The following is a 17063-nucleotide window of genomic DNA, read 5'->3' on the forward strand; positions in this document are numbered from 1 at the left end:
TGACCAAGTAATATCCTCATTGACTCCAGGTAACGAATGTTCAGTGTAATCTTGTTTTTTCTAGCAAGTCAGAAGATGTAAAAAATGTTAATGCCAGGCAAGATTAGGCATAAACTTTCCCAATCAGGTGAGAATTGCTGGCTACATGTAGCATCTGGAGACACCTGAGACCAGAATTCCTTTGAATGCTCTACAGAGAGGAGGGGTGTGTTGAAAACTCCCCGGGATGGTGCTTTGGGATTGGGTTTGGGTGCCCTTAGTTCTAGTTCATTTTCCCAGTTACTTTCCTAGGGGGAAACAGAGGAGGGCACTGATCTTGAGACTAGACAAAGGAACAAAATCTCTTCCAAAGGGCTGGTTTCGTCAGCACTGGGAGCACTGTGGAATGAGTTCCTCACAAGGCAGGGGGGCCTGAATCTGTACTTAGCTGTTGGCTTATTAGAGTCTTGCAGAGTTATTAAACTATTCTGCACTGTTGGATCCTTCTTTTAACGTGTGGCTACTCCCTTAAAATGCGTCAAGCAACACTGATGTGCTTGTACGCTTGACGAACAGCATTCACAATGGCTTTAGTCACTGCTATTTTAGCCACATTTTTTCTCAATTCTAGGAGAAACCCTGGTAAATCTTCAATATTGTTACCACAGTTTGAACTAATTGTCCAGCTTTCTGAGTTACTTGAATGTACTGCATTGCCAGTATGGTTGCTGTACCTCAGTGTAATGGTCTTAATTTAACAAAACTGGGCAGAAACAACAATTACTGTAGGGGGTTTAGTATTTATTCTCTTTCTGTGGGAGGGAGAGATTAGGAGGAAAAAAAAAAATCAGGCTTAAGCTTAAAAATGAACAAAAATAGTTTTATTAACACACACTAAAAGAATGAAAAAAAAGTTGGAAAAAAAAAAAAAACCTAAACTAAAACAGAATGATACTTTAAAACACGCTTCTCTCCTCTTACAAACTATTAACTTTCTTATTAAACAACATAGAAAGACACAACTTGTGATTTTCCATCAGTTTCATTATTTAGACATAATCATTCATTACTTTAGGAGAAGAGTCTCTCTAAGATTTTTATGAAGACATTTGCCACAAGACAAAATAGTCCAGTGCTCCCAATGTCACACATCTGCTGCCACCCGGAGTTTTCACAGACTGTGATGTTCTATCAGCAGAGCTTCTCAGTGTATCTGGGGTACTATTTACAAATACTTCTTCTAGTCTAAAATCATCTTTATCTCAAAGGCTGATGTCTCCTTTTAACCCAGGAGCAGGGGCTTTAAAGTTCCCAAATAAATCTCAATTACATCAGCCCTCAATTTTGATTAGATTTAGCATTCTCCCCACCAACTCTAAGATGCTGCAAAGAGCAGTCCATTTCTCCATTGCTTACCTTAGAGAAGTCTGGTTAAAAATGTCCACTTCTTCAGTCCTATTCTAATATTATTAGTTCTTTCACTTCTAATCTAACTGACTTCATTCAGTGTCTGCTCTACATACCCTCTGTTTTCTTTCTTCTTTTGCATCAACATTTCCCATTGGTCAACCCAGCTGCCAATATCCCGGCCAGCTCTTTGATAGGTCCCTGTCCTCCCCCGCCAAAAACCACTCCACGGTCATTGGCAGGGAAAAACATTTCACATTTCTCTATAGCCAGAAAACAAAGCTGTGCCAAGTCATGATACTCAGTTTGTACAATTGTAAAGATGATTTTTGAAAAGAAAAGCAAAACAAAACAAAAACAAAAACACGGGGAGCAGCCAAACACCTTCTGCACAGAAGTGGTGGCGAATGCTCAATTTATTGAGGCTACACAGGGTTCTTTTATACATATATCATTCTAGTGCACAAGCTGTTCACACGGCATTTTACTACTAGCTATTGGCTAGTGTTATCTGCATAAGCATTCCTTTGCAGTTACCTGTTTACACTTTGTTGAGGGAAAAAGCTGGTTCTCAGGCTCAGTGTCTTGGTTCTCAGGCTCATCGTCCTGGTTCTCAGGCTCATCGCCCTTGACAGTGCTAAAACAACAGAACTTTCCCAGCACTGTCAGGCCTCTCGGTCTCTGTCTCCAAAAATCCTGCTACACAATTGCTCACTAGAAACACTGGTTTGCAGGGTCATTTACAAAGACTAGATCCAGTCCAATTAAAGGCGTGTGGAAGTGCTGGTGTGCTTTTCAACTGAGAGAAGGTAATAAGAAACTAAGACTACCTGAACACTTAGTAAAGCTTGAGAAAGTATATTTCTTTCACTAATAATGCAGTCAGAAATACAAAGTAAGTAACAATTTCTACTCTCAGAATAGTCAGAGAGAAAGCTCAATGCAGAGGTTTACTCATCATTTTATTCACCACAGGTTTCTGGGTCCAATATCATTTATGTGACATGCACTGTCCCACTATTTTAGCATGTTTATTGGTCAGATGTTTTCTTTGGAAGTAGTCGTTCTAGGGTTTTCCCTTTTCCACTTTTTTTTTTTCTTTTTTCTTTTTTCTTTTTTGTTTTTTCTTTTTTCTTTTTTCTTTTTTCTTTTTTCTTTTTTGTTTTTTCTGTTTTCTTTTTTCTTTTTTCTTTTTTAAGAAAGAGACAGGACATTTATTTTGGAAGGAATTCCAATTAATGCAACTCATTGTTTTTCTACACATACTTGATCTGAGCTTTTTCTTGAGTACATAAATACTCATAATCTATCACAGTAATATTTAATCATGCTTTTCACTGAATTTTGTATAAATCTTGAATTAGACCACTTGTGACACCAAAAAAGCTTGCCTTCAGCAACTCCAGCCCTGTTCATTCTTTGCATGGCTCCATAAAAATATTTTTTCTGAATGCTACTTGTTTTTTTAATTTGCATTTATTTGTAAATTATGTTAACTTTTAATGAGCCATCAAAGAAGATAAAGTTATATTCTTTGACTCTACTTTCATATTTCAGGTTGGTTGCTAAGTAAAAGCTATTTAATAGAACCACTGAAATTATGAGTGAGGACACGACATTTGGGGGGAAAAACATGGAAGTAGCAGTGTATGGGTATAAAAAAAAAGTCTGCTAAAAAAGCTGCATGGGATAAGTTGAAAAAAAGCAACATACTGAAGTGGCCATTCAACACATTGATTTATTAATTCAGCAGTGTCCCCCTTCCTGTAACTCATGTGGTGTCATGCCTGCCCTCACGATACCATTTATAAAAAGATTAAAGAGGGTCTGAAAACAATTTTTCTCACAATCTGTTTGTCAAGTGAAGCAGGAGACAAGTGAAGAAGTTTATGTAAGTGATTAGCTGAAAGCTGCAGTGAAGGTGCTTAGGCAAGGAAGATCAGTGTATTTAACAAAGCAGAGAAGTGACAAGAAGGCAAAGAAATCATATAATCATTAAGGCTCAAAGAGACCTCCAAGATGATAAAATCCAATTATACTGGCTGGGAGGCCTGTAGTTAATTCATCCTTCTGACAGAAATTAGCACAGACTTAATGCTCTTTTTTCCTGCTACATTCTTTGCTGTGTAACTGTTGATTTTTTCCCTCCAGTAAAAAGCAGCGAGGTGTCGTGACTTGCCTGCTGCCCTGTTCAGAAACAGCACACACAGAGGGAAATTTCAAAACTGCTGTTTTCAGAATTCAGCCATCCTTTCTTTTAAAAATAATTTCTAATTACAATGACTATTATTTTGACAACAATCATCATCATCATCCAAAATAAATGGATAACACACTTCCATCTCATAACACACTTCCATCTCCTGTGTACACAAGTGATGCTGATCCCCAGTGCCAAAGCAGGTGCAGTATCAGAGGTTTTTAATACTATATTGCCAGCTTTTGAACTGAATCCAGGGAGAAAAGCCACCATTGTGCCACAGATCTCCTTTTATCCCCACACCAGTGTCAGAGTTCTTCTTATCCAACATTGGTGTTGATTATTTCAGCTACCAGGAAGCTGCTATTTAACTTACGTAAATTCTGTATAATAAGACCTGCACCGCCTTAATCCTTAATCCTTGGCAGTGCCAAGCATGTTCTTCTGTTGGAGTTCTTTTGAGAGACCCAGATGAATGTCGATGGCAGCTTTTTGTGGTGGGTTGACTCTGGAACTGTGGCTTTGGTGAGCTGTTATGAAGGGAACCTTCTTGGCACACACCTGGAGCATGTCATCTAAGCCTGGAGCCGGTTCCATGGACAGGCTGAGGACAGCTGCCTTTTCGTTTGCATTGGTCAGCACCATTTCCTCCAGGACCTGTTCCTGGGCTCCTTCTTTCTTAACCTGCAATTCGATTGTACTGGTTAATGGCTCCACAAATGCTACAAAAGGTTCTGATGGAAGCAAAGGAATTTCTTGAGCCTGCTTGAGGGCTGAGACCCATTCACCATCACTACACAGATGTTCTAATCAAATTGGGAAACTATTATTATCAACAGCCGTTTCAGGATTTTGCCAAAGCTCCGGAAGCGAATCTCTTTGGAGGCCAAAGGGAACTATAGGATTCCCCACCAAACTTGCTTTTAAAAGGTTGCAGAAGTATTCACTTTCATATCCAAAATTGATCTGAGCTTTGCATAAATCCTGAATCACTTGTTGGGGGAAGGGGTCCCAATCACCATGGACAGCAACCCCCCTTTTTGAGTGTTGATATGTGAAAGGGGTAGCAGGAAAGCCAGGATCGCTTCCTGCTTCCGGGTTCCCGGCTCTGTCCCCCTCCCCTCCAGGGCATGGGAACATGGGAACTGGGCAGGGAACCCGCGGGAACCAGGGGCAGGGAGGGGCTGGAGGCTTGAGTCACACGGGGAGGAGTTGGAGCACGGAGGTTTGAGGGTAGGGGGCAGAGTCAGAGGAGAGGGCAGTGCCAGGGGCGGCACCAAAGGGAAGGAGGGGTCTGGGGAGAGGAAGGGATTGCAAAAGGGATTGCGGGAAGGACGGACAGACAAAGAGAGAGGTTCCTCGTGGCTTGGGAGCACATGGCTTTGGCCAGTTTGAACAAAGGATTCCCCTCCATCTTGTGACCCCCCCACAGAACAGAAACCAGCCTGGGGATCACTAAGATGGGCCTTTTGAGCACCTGAACTGTCTGCAAAAGTACAAACCAGGGAAAATCCACAAAGAACTGGCTTTTTTCTGTTTTCATTTTGCTTTTGCAATGCTAACAGTTTTTAAGCTATAAAAAGCAAAATTTGCATTTTCTTTATTATTACAGGAGCCAGATTCAGCTATTTTGTTTGCAACAGCCTCCCAAAATTCTGGGAAGCTTATTTGCTCTAATGATACGTATGGAAACTGAGAAAACAACCACTGAATTAATTTTTCCAACTGTTTCTTTGAACAATGGGTCCCCCCATCATCCAAGGCACTTAAAATTTGACAATAGACTCTTTTCTGAGACACAGACAGCCTAGCACCCATTTTTGGCTCAGATTTTAAGTTTCTGTGTCACCTTTAACTGTGACTGGGAAACCAAAAGGAAAAAAAAACTCACTGGAGAGAGAAAAAAAAAAAAAAAAGGAAGGGGAAACAGTTACCTTTTCCACCCCCTCCACACAGCCAAAATGAAATGTGCTATGAAAGCACCCTGAAGGTTTACTCTGAAAGCAAAAACCTTCCCCAAAAAGAAAAAACCCTTCTCCCTGAGGAACAACACCTCTGAAAAAGATTTTTCCTTAGATATCCCAAAGTGGTACTCACTCGTTCAGACGAATCTTTCCTTTCTTTCCCAATCACTCCTTTTGCCTGAGACTGACCCTTTCAGTGCAAAAAAGAGCTTCCAGTCTCGGTTCCCAGGGTCAGCTTTCCACGAACACATGGTCACCTTCTCTGGGAGCAGCCTGCCATTCATGGGGCTTCTTCGCAGCACTCCGATGGGTTTTTTAAGTACAAAGGAAAAGACTACAGCCCTGGCCTGTGGAGTCCTGTGTTTCAGAGACTCCACAGCGAACGCCAGGCCTGATGGGTCTGTCTCTGCATGGGTGGGCTGCGTTTCAGGACCCACGTGCCTGCATGAGATTCCTCGGCCATGTGTTCCACACGTGGCTCTCCCAGCTTTCTGGGAGCCCCTTGTGGCTTCGAGCCGCACATTTAGGCGCCAGCTGTTGGAGTTCTTCTGACAGACCCAGACGACCATTGATGGCAAAAAGCACAGAGCCTGCTGTCTCGCCGGGGGGATATCATGGCTTTATTCTGGGGTCCTGCCCCTGGCAGCCAGAGCTCTTACTTAGCTCCTTTCCTGTCCCCGCCGGTGCCAAAGAGACTGAGACCCCGGCTGTCCCGGGGCTTTTTCCCAGGCTGGACAGGCCCAGAGACAGGGACAAGCCACTACCCAACCAAGGACAAGGTGGGAGTGGAACAGAGTTGGGTTACATTCCAGTGTAGGGGATGGGCACTGCTGAGCAGGGACAAACCATGTGAGAAACGTGATACAGGTTCCAAGGGGAACTCGGGGGGGGTGGCGCGGTGTGAAACATTACAAATCAAATATAAAAATAAATCACAATATAAACCAAATTAACACACTGTAACATTCTTCAAAATCTGTGAAGATTATAAAAGCTTATTCTAACATATATATATTTATGAAATAGAAAAATAAATACACATTTTATAAGTTATGACTAAAAAAAATACATGAAAATCCCATGCTTTCACTCATCTTTGTAAAAACCCTGGCATTCTTCAAACATTCAATCTTCTGACTTTGCTGAAATGTATTAAATGCATGAAAAGGAACACCCTGAAGCAGAGAAGGAAACAAAAAAATAACAGTTTTGGTTGCCATTAAAATCAAGTTAAAGAATTTTCCTAATAGGTCACCAACCAAGTGATCAAAAACCTGGTTATTATACAGCAGGAAGTAAGAAGTAGCTAAGTGCTGCCCAGAGGATATGTATTATTCTAACAAAAAACAAAGGCTAAAATAGGTGCTAAATAAGGTTTGTCTTTAATTGAAACACTTGCAGTTAATGTAAACCTGAAATATTAACCTCGGCACTTACAATAGGAAAATCAAAGTAAAATATGTGCAATGAGTATATCCACAAAAAGCTGCAAAAGGCATAATTAGCAATTGGAATAACATTTTTTTTTACCAATATAACAATTTATTTAATGTAATACATATCAAAAGATTCATTACCATTTTCCAGTTGTGTTTCATAAGGGAAAAAGTGAGTAATTTACTCCCGTTCTTTAAAATGGCTGTGAAAGTCTCATAGGAGACCTGACTGCATAAAAATCTTTGAACTTGGAATACAATTTGTCAAGGTGACAGTCCTAAGTGGAGATTTTAAAAGCCTCCTTGAGCAAATGATGTCTGATTCTCATTCATTTCTCTTAAGTGCTAGTGTCCTTTGCATGTGTACCTTATACAGGGTCTTTTTTTGCAAGGAAATCTTCATTTTTTTCTTGATTGCAACCTGAAGCAGAGTGATCAGAAAAGATGAGTATCAATGTGAGCCCGAAACATCTTTTGAATGATTTAAAAATGGAAATACAATGCTGCCTGTTTTATAACCGGTGTCACAGAGAATGAGGATCAGGGCAAGACACATTGAAATAAGATTGCAACTCTTTTTTACAGTCATAAGTCAAATCTTGCACATGTTCATGTCATCAGCTTGTGTTTCTATGGGCAATTCTCCACCCATTTTTGCAAGCCAGACAAAAATAAAGTTGGCCTTGTGCCTCTCTAAATGAATGCACTGCACTAGATTGGTACAGAATATTTAGCATTCCCAATAATTATTCCTGCACAAATTCCCTTGGTTTTTTTTTTTCCTTTTTTCTTCTCTTACCCTCTAAATGAGACTTTTTCTTTTTCATTTTCTTTCATCTTTGGTATATCTTTTAGAAAACACACAAATGGAATAAAGTATATTTGATTTCCTAAATTAAATCATTAAGTTGATCATTTCTACAGTGTGAACATTCTGGAACTTTCAAATCCAAGTTTGGACTCTTGAATAATCCTTTTTCATCTCTCAGATTCTGCGATTTTGTTATAGAATTTTTCATCAAACAGGGAAACATGAAGACATGTTTGAAAAACCTGTAATCATTATTTTCATTATGCTTTTTTTTGTATTCAAATATTTCAGATAAAAAAAAAAAAAAAAGAGAGAGATAGAGATAAAAAGCAGAAAAAAAAAAAACACTTCAAATGGTCCAAAGAATGTAAAAAGAAGAAAAGTAACCAAAATAACTTTAAGTATTACCTCCAATGTTATATTGCCATTAGGACTTTTTGAATCATTCAAGAAACAGGTAGATTATATATGGAGAAAAGAAATGGCATTGATATTAATAATTGGCTGCCATTTTCTTTGGTGCAGAATTTCACCCTTTTTCTTCAATGAAAACATGTTCTGGATGTCTTGGTTGCATATTTCTCATCTCCAGTACTATACAAGCTTCAGGTCTCATTTTCACCAATATTATATTGTGTGTGATAAAAATGTCACAATTTGTGAAGTATGTCAGAATTTGCGCTCACATTAGGATGTTGAAGTCCAGATTCTGTAGTGGTGTGGGATTTGTTTTGGTTTTATCGTATGTGCTGTTAATTTATGGTTCATTCTTTGTACCCCTGTTTGTTTCCCCCAATGATCTTTCCCTGTTTTTCTCCCCTCCAACAGTTATACGTCAATCCTCAACTCTCCCCTCCTCTGGGGTCTGCCTGTCATCTCGGGGCCTTCCCCTGGAGCTGGAAAGTTCTTCCAAGGGCACCAGTGATAGGTCAGATCCAGAGGGGGTCCCTCCCCATCAGTTATGTGTGGTTTATGAAAGTATCATTCATCCGTGTTACCCCTCCCTGGTGATCCCTGATTTGCTCACCCTCTGCCTCTTCTCCTTGTTCCACCCCCAAATAAAAGGTGCTGCCAAGCAGCCTGGGGGCTCTGCCAGCAGTTACCTGGGGGTCAGGAGGTCCCGTGCTGGGGCTCCAATAAAATCTTGTGACCCGCTCAGCAGAGTCCGCCTTTTTATCTCTGCCATCGTTGCCTTGCACCACCTGTGCCTGCTGCCGAGGTCACAAGGAGACAAGGCCCCACAGGATGGGATTAGCTGGCGCTGGCAGCTGTCCGTACCTTTCCCCGCTACGGTGCCTGAGCTAGCCCGGGCGTGCGTGGAGACCACGCATAAGGCACCGCAACAGTGATTCTGATGCAACCCAGCTAATAAAACTTTTTTTTTAGAAGTTAGTTTAGTTTGGTAAGTAAGATGACATTTGAGGCCTTGCTTTATGGCCGTGCTGTCTTTGACACTGATTTTAAACAGATTGGTTATAAATCAGATCTAATCTTTAATGTGGATTTCATAAGAAAGAGGGATTTTAACCTTTATTATTTCCCTTCTTCTTGTGTCCTTCCTCAATTTAAAGAGATGGAGTGGGAAGACAAGCGAGATATGCATTTCATCAGTTTCAAAATTATTGGTGACAGCAAAAATGGATGTTTTCCTTTTTGCTACAACGTTCAGTCTACTACATCAATAGCAAGTGCAATTAAGCAAGTAAAACTACATTTTGAACCCAAAATGTTGGGAGGGAAGAAATTCTTGTGGTATGAATTTCCATGTTCATTCTCAAGTGTTTTTCACTTTCAGATTTGACAAACACGAGATGCTCAGAAGTTCAGGATGTTCCCTCTTTCAAGCACCCTTCAGAGCATGAAGCTGTATTCACTCCATGAGATTGACTGTGGCCCCATCAGTCATAAATTATGTGTCATGCCCAGTTTAAGATGTTTGCAAATGCAATATGAAGACCAGAAGTGCAAGTACCGGAAACTCCATTTTGAGGTTTTACTGGAAATGAAGGCAGAGTTGTTGATGATAGATACTTTAAGGCGGTATACTTCGTTAAAATTAAGTCATTACACTCTTGTCTCCACTCACTAAGCAGGAAGTGAACTGGCTGGAAAGTTAGTCTTTACAAAATTGAATCTATTTATGTAAGTTCACATTTGGATGTGGAAATGAAAACCCCTGTAAGACATCTTATGAGTGTCTTGAAAGACTAATAGAAAAAATATTATAGGAGTGTTGATCTTGATGTTTTTAATATCTCTCAAATGAAAGTGGCTTTTTAGTGCACCTAACAAATATCTAGAATGGAGTAAAAATTTTACATTTTCAGGATACAAGAAATACCTGAGGCTTTTTTAAAATAGATATTAGATGTTATTTTCACTATTATTATGAGGGCAAAATAGTCTATTTAATTATACATAACAGAGCTTCTCCTTTATGTAAGGCACTTGGAGGTACTCTGTGATGAGGAAAGTAATTATTAAATTATGATCTCACTGATAATATTAAAAACTAAATTCGGAAATCCTGGGTAGTTTGAATTTGCTCCTGTTACTGGAAGTAACAGTTTGCAGAGGAATGTTTCAGGTCCCTGCGAAGAGGTTCCAAACTCTATATCAGCATTTTCTACACTACATACAGTGTTGAAAATGTCATGGAAGAAGGAAAATTCACCATCATTGAATTATTCCTAAAACAATACTGGCCACCAAATATAAGAAATGTGTTTGTAACTTTTTTATTGGTTCTGTGTCTTTGCTGGAAGAAATAAGAAATCCTCTTATTATTCAAGAATCAGCCTGAGATTTGTTGCATAGGAAAATCCTGGCTTGAAAACATAGAATTTAACAGACAGAGCTATAAGTGAAAGAGAAACCCTTGAAAAACAAAATCCCTGTAGCAGAGATTTGCAAAACTCTAAAGAAAATTTGCATCATAACACCTTATTTTCCCTCCTACTTCCTGAAGAGAGATCTCCCAGAACAATCCCACCTCTTTGAGCTCACCATTTCAGCTTCAATCAGTGCAAAAGTCCTGTTCCAAGCTGCACAGATGAATAACTCAGAAAAGGACTTTCACAACAGCTGACACCTGCTGCTCGCAATAAATGACACAATTTTCATCCCAGGATGTGAAGGAAGTTTAAGTTCTGATGGAAGTTAGTCAGCAAGTACTGGCTCAGGGAACTGTTCTGCACATTATTGATTTGTGCATAATTTATTCTAACAGGAGAAGTTTGAGGTTATTGGAGATGTATTATTTCAAACAGTCTCCCTTGCCATAAACTTCACACTTTTGCATGAAGTTTCAGCTCATTTAGGCTCATGAACGGCTGCTGGGAAATTGCCCTCAAAGCTTTATCTGAAGCCATGAGAACCTGAGTAATTAATTGTTTTTTTGTGAAAGTCATGCCTAACGTGGATTCTCGTCCTACGATACATTGCTGAAGCACATTCTGCATTTAGTTACCTGCCTGAAAGTTGTGTATTTAACAGGAAAAAGTCATTCTGACTCTGATTGATGGTGCAGCTCCCCTTTTGCAATGATGGAAAAAATAAGCTGAGTCAAAGTAGACCTGGCTACAGCACAGCACTTCTCTCTTTGCTGATTCTTCCTCATTTCCCTTCATTTTGATAAGAAGGCTTTGCTTTGAGCACACTTATTCCCACAGTCTCCTATGTACCAACTTCTGTTCTCATTCCTTTCTTCTTTTTTTACTTTGAAATTACTTTAGATACATTACTTGGTACTGGCTGACATTAAAGAAAAGTGAGGTTTAATAATTCCTGTTATGTGCCCTTCAGCTCAAGCACAAAGCTTTAAAAATAAGAGGCCTTGGTGGGAACTGAATAGTGTCGTTCACCTTTCAGCTCCACTTTCTCTGTATATTGTGATATTTTGTTTCAAGCTCTGTTTTTCCTTTGCCGATTTCTCTGGCATTCAGGCTTGGCACCTGTCAAACCATCACAGAGAGACCGCAGGCATGGTGAGGGAGCACATTTGTGCTGAAGCTGCTCTATAGTTTAAATGTACTTGACAACGTGGCTTTTAGATCCAAGGGGCGCAAGCACACACCTAGGAGTTCACCTTCTGCCTAGAAGGCTTGCAGGGTACACGTGCGTGACCATCACGACCTTTCCACTGCCTGATAAGGAAATCCACAGCTGATTTTCCAGTGTCAGTCTGGCAGTGAAAAGGATGAGCTTACAAGGAATCCAGTGATGCAATCCGTTCAGTCACAAGGGGTATAAAGAAAAGAATTAAGTAGGACACTTGCTGGTAGTAGAGGGAAAGTTTGTATTTAAAAATTATATATTTCACAACTTGGTCTGCAGTTTATCTTACATTTACATGCAAGCACAATATAGAGAAGACTCTGAATTTATATCAATAGAATCACATGCCTAGTCATCTATTCCTTCACTTTGGTGGAAGTTTGAGACAAGCCAAATAATAAACTTAAAGGCTTAAAAAGTATCACATCTAGTTTCATGCACTTTCTATAGATGCTGACGTATCAGAGAACAGGCAACTTCATCCTGCTCTCTTATCTGAGCCACCACTAAATATCTCCATTTGCTGGAACCTGGATCATTGCTCCAGATGAAGGGGAGCTTTTGAGAAATAGGAAGGAGTTCCTAAAAAATGGGTCTTGTTTATTGTCTGGGAACAGCTGTCACCTTGGTTTTGTCCCTGGGGGCCAGGTGAGATCTTTTGGTGGTGAATAATCTTTTTATGGGTAAACTATTCTCTCTTATATATATATATATATATTTTATTAATATCATTGTGTATATTGCAATTTCTTCAGTAAATTATGACTCCAGCTCATGATCTCTCCTGGTATTTTTCCTGCACTATCAAAATGGGGCAGTTTGAGTAGGCCTAATTTTCCTGCTGAGTTTTAAACCCAGCACACTCATAAGTTATCTTGTTTGTGTTTCCCTCTGGGGCAAACATTGGCTGACAAAACCATCCTGAAGCTTTTGGCTTTAGGGAAAATTTTGCTTTGCCAATGAAAAGAACTGTGCATGAGCAAACGGCTATATTTTAATCCTTTTAAGCTGGAAAAGTTTAATAATGAAAGAGCAAGTAGAAATTGCATAAGTCTGCTTTCTGTTGCATTTTTCTAATTGCAGCAGGGTCTTCAGAGCTTCATAGTGTCATCCCATTGTGAAAACTTTGGATAATGTGGGATCAAAAATAATAAAAAAAATTACTATTTGTGAGCCAGTTGCTGTGCCATTTAAATATTAATGAAGAACTTTGCATCCTTGAGAATTTGTGGTCATCAAAGACATTGTGTTGGATAGATCATCTCCCAGTGATTCAGAAGTACCACAGTTATTTATATTTCAATGTTTTGCCAGGTCTTGTGGTATTTTAAAAGACATCCCCACAATAAACCTCCAAATACAAAGGACATTATGGCGGACTTGAATAAATTTTTTCTCTCTTTTAAAAATTAGAGTGCTACTTGGAAAACAGGTGAAGGAACAATATTGCTAGGGAATATTTATGTTTGTTATATGTAGAAATCATTAGATGGTATGTTTACTTTCTGGTGAGAAGTGATTGCTGTTATGGGATATGGAAACGGGACAAATATTTGTCTCTGTTGAGAAATTACCCTTTCTAATGGGAAAGTGGACAGCTGTCCCGGCTCCTTTGCAGTTTGACAAAGGAACATAACAAACAGCATTCCTGCACATTGCCATTCCTAGATGTGAAGGAACTTTCCAAAAAAAAAAAAAAAAAAAAAAGTCTAAATAAGCAGGATTTCAGAAGTAAAGTGTGAATTCTAGGAAATGGTGCTCAGGTGTTGAAAAGTGTGCCAGGAATGCAGTGAGGCTGATCATGAGGCATCAATACTCACCATGAACCATCGTTAAAGGTTCACTTTTCCTTTTGTTCCTTTGGCACAGCATGCTCTGGAGTGTTTCAATTTATTCTCTCTGCTGACTTATTCCTTGAGCAAGGTTTCAACACTGTAGTGGAAACAGATTCAAGGTACCACCTGTAAATTCTCTCATGTGTCAAGGGCTTTTAAAAAGTTGAGGGAAAGAGAAGCTGTAGACTAAGTCCTCCATTTTTCCTCCTGTTTCAGAACACAATCTGGACTCTCCCATCTTTTGGTGACAAAATGCATGGCAGATACATCGCGATCCTACTGTTCTGCAGAATCATATGGAAAGGTTAGAAGGAACAGGAGTTGAGTAAGGAAAGATGCAGGCAGATGGGGATTTCATGAGGATGTAATGAGAGAAGATGAAGAAATTGGAAATTTATAAAGTTGAAAAAATTAAAACATTTTTTTCAGACTAAAGTATTTAATCTGCTTGAGATAACCTAAGGTTAAAGAGTTAACAGATATTTTAATTATATCTGTATTCTCTTCAGGATTTCTCAAACACCTACAGATTTATTGTAATGTTGTTCTGACACCGTTATCTGCTGTCTTCTATCTCACTGGGGTACTTAGCTCTGTCTGTGTGTAAAGTTTTTTCTAAGTAATTAAATATTACCATAATCAAACATTTCCATCAATTAGAGCATTCACATCATGAAGACGAGACAGCTTGAGAAGACTGACTTCTTTCTTTTTAAATGCCAGAACACTGTGATATTTTTCTGGTTTGTAATGATCTCACTCACGTTTCTTACATTACCAGTTGGTATTGTAAGAACAGCTAAAAGGAATCAAGAACAAAAGAAAAATTATAATCACCCTCAAAACGTAAATGCTTACAAAAAGTGCTGGTATTTTCAACAACAGAAATGAAACTCAGGTCTCTCTATGTATAAAGGATGTAGAGAACTATAAATATAAAGAATTTTCATAAATTATTTTGGAAGATGACCAAAACTGCTTGAACCACTTCCATGCAAGGAGAGAATAAATTAGCAAGATTTCTTTATTCTGGAATAAAGATGAAAATGTTTAGTGAATAAATTACAGTAAGTGGTGTGCAGAAGGGGGAGAAGAAACAGTAATTCTACATTTTGCATACAGATTAAGAGGGCAAACAAAGAAGTTGCCCCAGAACAGCAGTAGAACAATATTTTAAGATATAAATTCAATTAATTCTCATGGAGTGTTACTATTGTCAAGATTATAAATCAATTAGGAAAACAGAGAAAAAAAATTAGGGTTCAGAATAGACCTTATTGTTCTCTACAACTTCCTGAAAGGAGGCTGTAGCTAGCTGGAGGATCAGTCTCTTCTCAGAGAGAGCAAAGAATAAGACAAGAGAAACACTATGTCTCTGTGTATGGACTGGGGAAGCTGGAGAGCAGCTGGGGAAGAGCCCTGGAGGTGCTGGTCCATGGCCAGTTGGATCTGAGTCAGCAGTGCCCTGGCAGCCAGGAGGGACATCCCTGGCTGGGGGCACCAGCCCCAGCATTGCCAGTCAGGCCTGACAGGGATTGCCCTGCTCTGCTCTGCTCTGCTCTGCTCTGCTCTGCTCTGCTCTGCTCTGGACTGGCCTCACCTCCAGTGCTGAGGCAGCTTTGGGTGGCACAATATAAAAAATACTAAACTATTAGGGATGGTTTAGTTTAGTGGGAAGTGTCTCGAGGAGCCATATGAGGAGCAGCTAAGGGCACTTTTTCTGCTCAGCTGGATAGAGGACACTGAGACCTCACTGAGCCCTTCAACATCCTCCCAAGGGGCTGCACAGGAGCAACTCTGATCTCTGCTCTCTGTGACCATGGACAGGACTCAAGGGAATGCCTGGAGCTGTGTCAGGGCAGGCTTAGTCTGGAGATCAGGGAAAGGTTCTTCTCCCAGAGGGTGCTGGGCACTGCCCACGCTCCCCAGCGAATGGGCACGGCCCCAAGGCTGCCAGAGCTCCAGGAGCATTTGGACAATGCTCCCAGGCATCGGATGGGATTGTTGGGGTGTCCTGTCTGGAGCTGGGAGTTGAATTGGGTGATCCCTGTGAATCCCATCCAACTCAGCATATTCTGTGATTCTAAGGGGAAATGACCTGAAGTTACAACAGAGGAGGTTCAGGTTGGATATCAGAAGAAATTTCTTCACTGAAGGAGTGGTTAAACACTAGCACAGCCTTCCCAGTGCAGTGGTGGAGTCACCATCCCTGGAGAGCAAGGGATGGTGATGAAAAATGAGGAGAGGTGGCACTTCACAGTATGATTTAGTGGCTGTGAGAGGCTGGATTAGATCAGTGCTTCCTTTATGTAATGTCACAACAACACTAACCCATGATGAGTGCAATAATGCCATGGGTGAAACCAGAACAAGTTTTTCCTGGAGGATAGAGACTATTAAAGATCAGAGCTTTATTTTGATGTAGAGGTAGGTCAGTTACTCTTATGATTACTATAAGGAAAATTTATTTTTGACAATGAAAAATAAAATATGCATGTTAATATTAGGTATTTTTAACTCATCATGATTGGAATACATCTCTGGACAACGAGGATGACTTTCCCTGACAAAATATACACTTGAAAATAATTCATAGTGTTATATAATAAACTAGTAAAAAAGCAACTAATAGAAGTAACTATTAAAATAATAAAATGCAGAAGAATTTTTTTACACGCGACAGTTATTATGTCCAACAAAAGAAGCATAAATATACTTGTGCCTCATCTACTTTTGAAATATCCGAGCCTGCTGGCAATTTTTGAACTGGAACTTCTGTCATTTGCAACAGCTGTTAAGACAGAAATATGGTGAGTGGGGTGAAGAGGAGGTGTTTTGGGATCTCCATACAAATAGCATGAATCACAGTGGAGATAGTTTGGAAATACTTGACATGAATCATAATTGTATATTGTAGTCTGTCAGTAACAAGGAATAAGTTAACAAGCTCAGCTTGCTCATCTGAACTTAAGAACACTTCACTGAGCTGAACAACAGTCACCCTTGCCCTGACAGCTTCTCAAATGGGAAAACTGCTTCCCATTCCCAATGAAAGGGAGAGGAGAAAAAGATTTTAATTTGTGCTTGCTGTAATGAAAAGCAGTCTATCTGGTACACGGTGTGTTTGATTCACAGCATTTCCAAAACTTTTAAGAAACTCACATGCTTCTGTGCTGCCTTTTGCAAATAAAAAGAGGTAATTCCAATGTTATTTTCAACTTCAGTTATTTTAACTTCAGACATGATATTGCATTGTTCTGAGCAGTACAACCTTTCGGGCCACTGCCAGATTCTAGAAAATTAAGCAAATGGCTGTGTTACTTTTGCTGTAGAGCATGTTATCTAAATAAGATGTAGGTAAACTTTACGGTCCTA

The sequence above is a fragment of the Hirundo rustica genome, chromosome 9 (assembly GCF_015227805.2).
Source record: "Hirundo rustica isolate bHirRus1 chromosome 9, bHirRus1.pri.v3, whole genome shotgun sequence".
Taxonomy (NCBI): domain Eukaryota; kingdom Metazoa; phylum Chordata; class Aves; order Passeriformes; family Hirundinidae; genus Hirundo; species Hirundo rustica.